Source organism: Labeo rohita, unplaced genomic scaffold, assembly GCF_022985175.1.
Source record: "Labeo rohita strain BAU-BD-2019 unplaced genomic scaffold, IGBB_LRoh.1.0 scaffold_275, whole genome shotgun sequence".
NCBI lineage: Eukaryota > Metazoa > Chordata > Actinopteri > Cypriniformes > Cyprinidae > Labeo > Labeo rohita.
The window spans coordinates 56,681-61,958 of NW_026129045.1; the positions used below are offsets into that span (position 1 = coordinate 56,681).

General features: G+C 35.1%; 1 long non-coding RNA gene across 1 annotated transcript; it reads left to right on the plus strand.

Moving 5' to 3' along the window:
* The first annotated feature begins 2,881 nt into the window (after window positions 1-2,881).
* Window positions 2,882-4,582, plus strand: LOC127160005 (uncharacterized). Its single transcript, XR_007826624.1, has 3 exons — window positions 2,882-2,957; window positions 3,480-3,533; window positions 4,214-4,582. It is a non-coding gene; the product is annotated as an uncharacterized LOC127160005 (long non-coding RNA).
* Window positions 4,583-5,278: the final 696 nt, after the last annotated feature.

A 5,278-nucleotide genomic window follows, 5' to 3' on the forward strand; every position in this document is an offset into this window, starting at 1 on the left:
TTGTCATATCCATGTAAACTAATAAAAACTTGGCAGATCTTTCTGATCATTCTTATGCTGAAATGTTTACTTTTTCATCATAAACAAACAATTTTTTTTTTTGCAGAATTTCATGTCTGAAATAAGCGTTTAAAGTGTAGACATCAAAGTGGTCAAATTATAATTATAATTTAATTCCAGTTTTATAGCTAAAATTAAGCCAAGGTTAAGCGTAGTCAGAAAATCATATCATTAACATTTGGTTTGTTTTTATATTTATTTTCTTCGAACCTGCACGCGCTTCACTAGCACGTGCTTCTCTAGCACGCGCTTAATCCTGCCTTCCACAGAAAGCCGCGCACTCGCGCAATTTAAAAATTAACGGTCATTTCGTTTTACTGACTGACTAACATTCGTTGATTGATCTCTTTAATGAATAATTACTTATAATTAATATATATACAAGAGTAAATATTGTGATTTCAGGGAAATTTGACACGTCTAATTGAAGAGAACATGATGTTAATGGAGAAGTTTTTGTGTACTGACCAAATGAGAGAAACATCGTCGTTAATTCAGTGGTAAGAAACGAATGTAATATTATTCTAAGTAAAGTCAAGTAAATGTTTTTCGTTATTCGTTTTCAATGTCTGTAAAAATAAAATTCACATTTTTAAAATCCAATATTTTGTTGAAGTCAGTGTTATTTGGTGCTTTAATAAAATTTGGGTTATGTTGGGTTACTTCTAATCTTATATATTAACGAATAAAACAAATCTAGCATATTAAAGGATAATTTAATGTCATTTAATGCGCCTTATGATGGCTAAATGTGCTGTAAATATCTGTAAGAATTAAACAATAGTTTAAAACAAGACATGGTTTGTAGTAGTGATTATTGAGGTCCACATCCGTCCGTCTTCCATGCTGCTTACTACGGGATGCGGGAGTGCTGACATAGGCAGCGGTATCGGAATGAAGAGGTTAGGAGAACGTTCTGGGAACCTTCAGAGAACTTTCAGGGAACCTTCTAGGAACATAAATAGAACGTTCCCTATTGGTTAGCCGGGAAAGTTGTCTTCGAACGTTCCACGTTCCCGATAGGTTCCAAGAACGTTCCTAACCTACAGGGAACGTTCTAGTTAAGTTAAGAAAACTTTCCTGGCTAACCAATAGGGAACGTTCTTGGGAACGTTCTGAGAACCCAAAAATTGTTAGCTGGGCGACCCGCGCCGCATCCAGTGTAGACAGCAGCTTCATTGATTACAGTAGGTTCTACTGTATTTTGTCGCGTCGCGCCACGCCGCTCGCTTCCGGTGTAGACACGGTGTAATGTGATTATGATTAAAAAAAAGGAAACGGCGCTAAAGGTTCGTTGAAAGTGTGACCAGGGTAGCAAGTTTAATGAATAAACAGAAGACCTTGAGTAAAGAAGACTTGCTGAAATATCGCCGTTCAGGGCTTTGAGAAAAAAAAAAAAAAAAAACATAAAATCCATGTAAGTAATCTAGGTATTATGTATGCTTAGACTGGCATAAGTTTAAACTGTGTTGGTTTCAGTTAACTATGTTTTTGAATACATTTAAACAGATAAATCAGTCTGGTTTAATAAAGACACATCACATACAGCTGTTATTGTTTCATTTACAAAATAAACCAGCAGTAGCAAATATTACATTACATTATATTTTGAAAAGAATGTGTAATTTCAGATTCAATTAAAGTTTAGCTTCATTGACAACATGTGGCCACAAAAACTTGTTTAGACTCATCCCTGTGAATATGTCTTTACCATAGCATTTTGTGGCAAGTCAAGGAACAATTAAAACTTTAATCAGTGTAATCACTTTAATCAGCGTCAGGCGCACTGTACGCTGTCCCTCGTGTACTCGTAAAAGGTGAAGTATACTTTGGGCTTAAGTCCAGAAAATACCTCGCCTACGCTGCCAAAAGCAGCATTTAGATAAATATATGTGTTTCTCGCTTTGCTGTCAATAGCAAAAACTTCAATTTCTACTATAGTCACTCTCCAATCAGGGGTGGGTTACCAATTTGGGGGCTGGGGAAATGCATATAATCACTCAGAAGTTTCCTTTATATTTTGTTCCACTATCTCAGATGTGATTTATAATTAACTCTTCATTTCTTCTTCAGATGTATCTGGTTTTGAAGCAGACATATTGTTTGTGATGGAGGGAGAATCAGTCACTCTAGACACTAATGTTAAAACAAATCAAGGAGACAGAATTAGATGGTATTTTAATGACACTCGTATCGCTCAAATCAGTGGTGATCTCAGTAAGATCTGTACAGATGTTCAGTGTAATAAAGATACTGAGAGATTTAGAGACAGACTGAAGCTGGATCATCAGACTGGATCTCTGACCATCACAAACACCAGAACCACAGACTCTGGACTTTATCATCAAGAGACCATAATAAGTGGAATCATCAGTGAAAGGATCTTCACTGTCACTATCACTGGTGAATCATTATGTTTAAAAGCAGTTTGTATTTGTTTGAATCACATAATCAATGTACTTTTTAAATTTATATTATGTTTATGCAATCACAGTCAGAGCTGTTATTTTTCTTTATCTGTAAATGTATTCACATTTGATTGATCTCTTTTACTCTGAAATTGAATTTGTAGAATTATCAATATTGTTTGTATTGCTAAACAGAACATTTTGATCTCAGACATCTTTGAAAACCTTCTATTATCATAAGCATACATACAATGCAAAATATGTTCAGAAGCACGCAACATAAAAATGTTGTCAAACCAAGATAGACCATGTTTAGTAACTAACAACTTTCATGTTGTATAGTTTTTTTGTTGGTTTGTTTTTTGTTTGTTGAGCAAAAGATTGTTTCAAGCAGCTGTTGGATTTGTGTTTCAGGTCATCCTGTCTCAGAGGCAATGCAAATAAATAGACAGATGATGATTAAGGGAACATCAGATGCTTCAGACAATGGTGCAGTAAACAAACCAGTTCATTTGCTGACTTTTTTTTTCATGATAGTTACATTATTTAACATAAAGATAATAATACAAATGACAGATTTTGTCAGACTTAAATCAGCATTTAAGTGCAGAACAGCAGCTTGGAAGGGGCAGCTAGTTAAAATATAGTCTTAATCTAGTGGTTTCAGTCACTGTTTCATAATCATTCCATTTTTTAACAACAAAAACAGAAAAACATGTAAACAAGAACAACAGAATTGGCAATATTTAATTACAATATGTGAGCACAAAGATTAAAAAGAGAAACATGCAAATGCAAAGGGCTGACACTAGACAGAATGCAAATGACAACAATATTATGAAAATGGTAATTACCGCATGACATCATCTAGTGGCTTTAGGTACCTTTTCAATGAAAATAGATAGCACCAATGACTAGGCAATACAGTGTTTGCTCATTGTTCCATATTGTGTTGTTATACAGTGTAACAAAGCTTGTTGCTCAGTAACTAATCTCACTCTTTTTGATTAGGAGAGGCCAATACCAGTGGCTCTGATGGCAGAGAGGAAGCTCATGTTTCATCAGGTAATAGTTACAGGAAAAGACACAGACACAGATCTGCTGCATTTTTTATGCTACAGATGCTGACTTGACCAGGGGTGGTGAACATCGGTCCTGGAGAAAACAGCTCAGAAATAGGGTGTAAACAGATCTTTTGTCAGGATATAATCTGACATCTATTGTCTTAGGCAACAATATGATATTTGCTGATGAAGAGTTGGGAGAAAATCAGACGTGCGTCAGATCTGCATCATGTTTTAAAGAGACAGCACTGCTTTTAAAGTGAAACTGCAGTCTGTCTCATTATCCCCTTTCCCCATACAGTCTTTACTGATAAATGACCAGTAAGTTACCATTAAGAGATCATGTGTAAACAGGATTTTTACAATGAGCAGTTGTAACATTAGCAGTGCACAGCTGGTAATTTGCTCTCTGTGTACATAGAATAAAAAATTAGAGGTATGAACATGAGTTCAGAACATGCTAATGTAAGACATCTAGTCTGGGCCAATCATAACATTCTGCAGCAGATGATGCATTTATTATGTGCAACATTTTTTTTTTCTATAGTACAGTTCAGTAGTTTGTTTTGAAGTCATACACTCTGCGATTTTCCTCCAATTTTGAGATTATTTCTTGTCATGTGACTCTCTTTTTTTAAAAAAAATCAGGCAGAATTTTATTGTGCATCTTTTGACATGCAGTGAACAGCAGGTAACGAGAGATGACTAGCCTCTTCTGACCAGCAGTCGGATGAAATTCTGGCATTTCAGAAATTTTGGTCACCCCTCATGAGGGTATCGCACAGTTGAAGCGGAGCTATAAACCGACTGCCCTAAAATTTAGTGTTTTTTTTTTTTCTTCACTGCACCTGCATGAAAACAGAAAAGAAACCAAGACAGCATGACATGTAATTTGGACAGAAGTGATGGAGGCTACTCAGTTCCATGTTCAGAGGGTCCCACATGTTTATTTCAACCATGTAGTGTGAGCATGTAAATCCTAAGCTTTGGCTTGACTTTGCATGCAATTTACTTGTACAGTGAGTGTAGGTATTTACCAAAAACAATGCTAAAATCTCTGTGCATCTGACAAAAAATGTGAATGTTTGACATAAAATTATAACATCAGCAAAAACACTGACTGTGTATAGATGAATGACCATGAAACAACAGGGAGGAACACATAGACTGCAGGATCTCTAAACGTCATACAGGGTGAAAAACACTTTTAACAGTTAATTTCTCAGTTTAGTGCATTTTTGCTAAATAAGCACTGTTAAACTGTCCTACTAATAAATGAAAGAAAATCTGCAAATATTTCTGCTGATTTAGGCAAGTATGTGTGGGAAAATCCAAATGTGAGAAATATGAATTAGAGAAGTCTGTGAAATAGCAAGGTTGTTAAATCACCCCTCCATATTTACAAACACAACAGCAGGTTTGTCAGCCATCGTCATTACCAATTAATGATGTCAAAGAATTTACCGGTATTTTGAAACTGATGTGTGAATGGTGCTTTTACCACTTTATCATTGTTTTTTCAAGTCTATTAAATGTTAAAAATTATGGTTTTTAATTACAGTCTTAAATGGCTATAATTTATGGCTAAAATGCATTTAAAGGAAAAGTCCACTTTCAAAACAAAGATTCACATATAATGTACTCAGCCCCTTGTCATCCAAGATGTTCATGTCTTTCTTTCTTCAGTCGTAAAGAAATAGTTTTTTGAGGAAAATATTTCAGCATTTTTCTCCATATAATAAACTG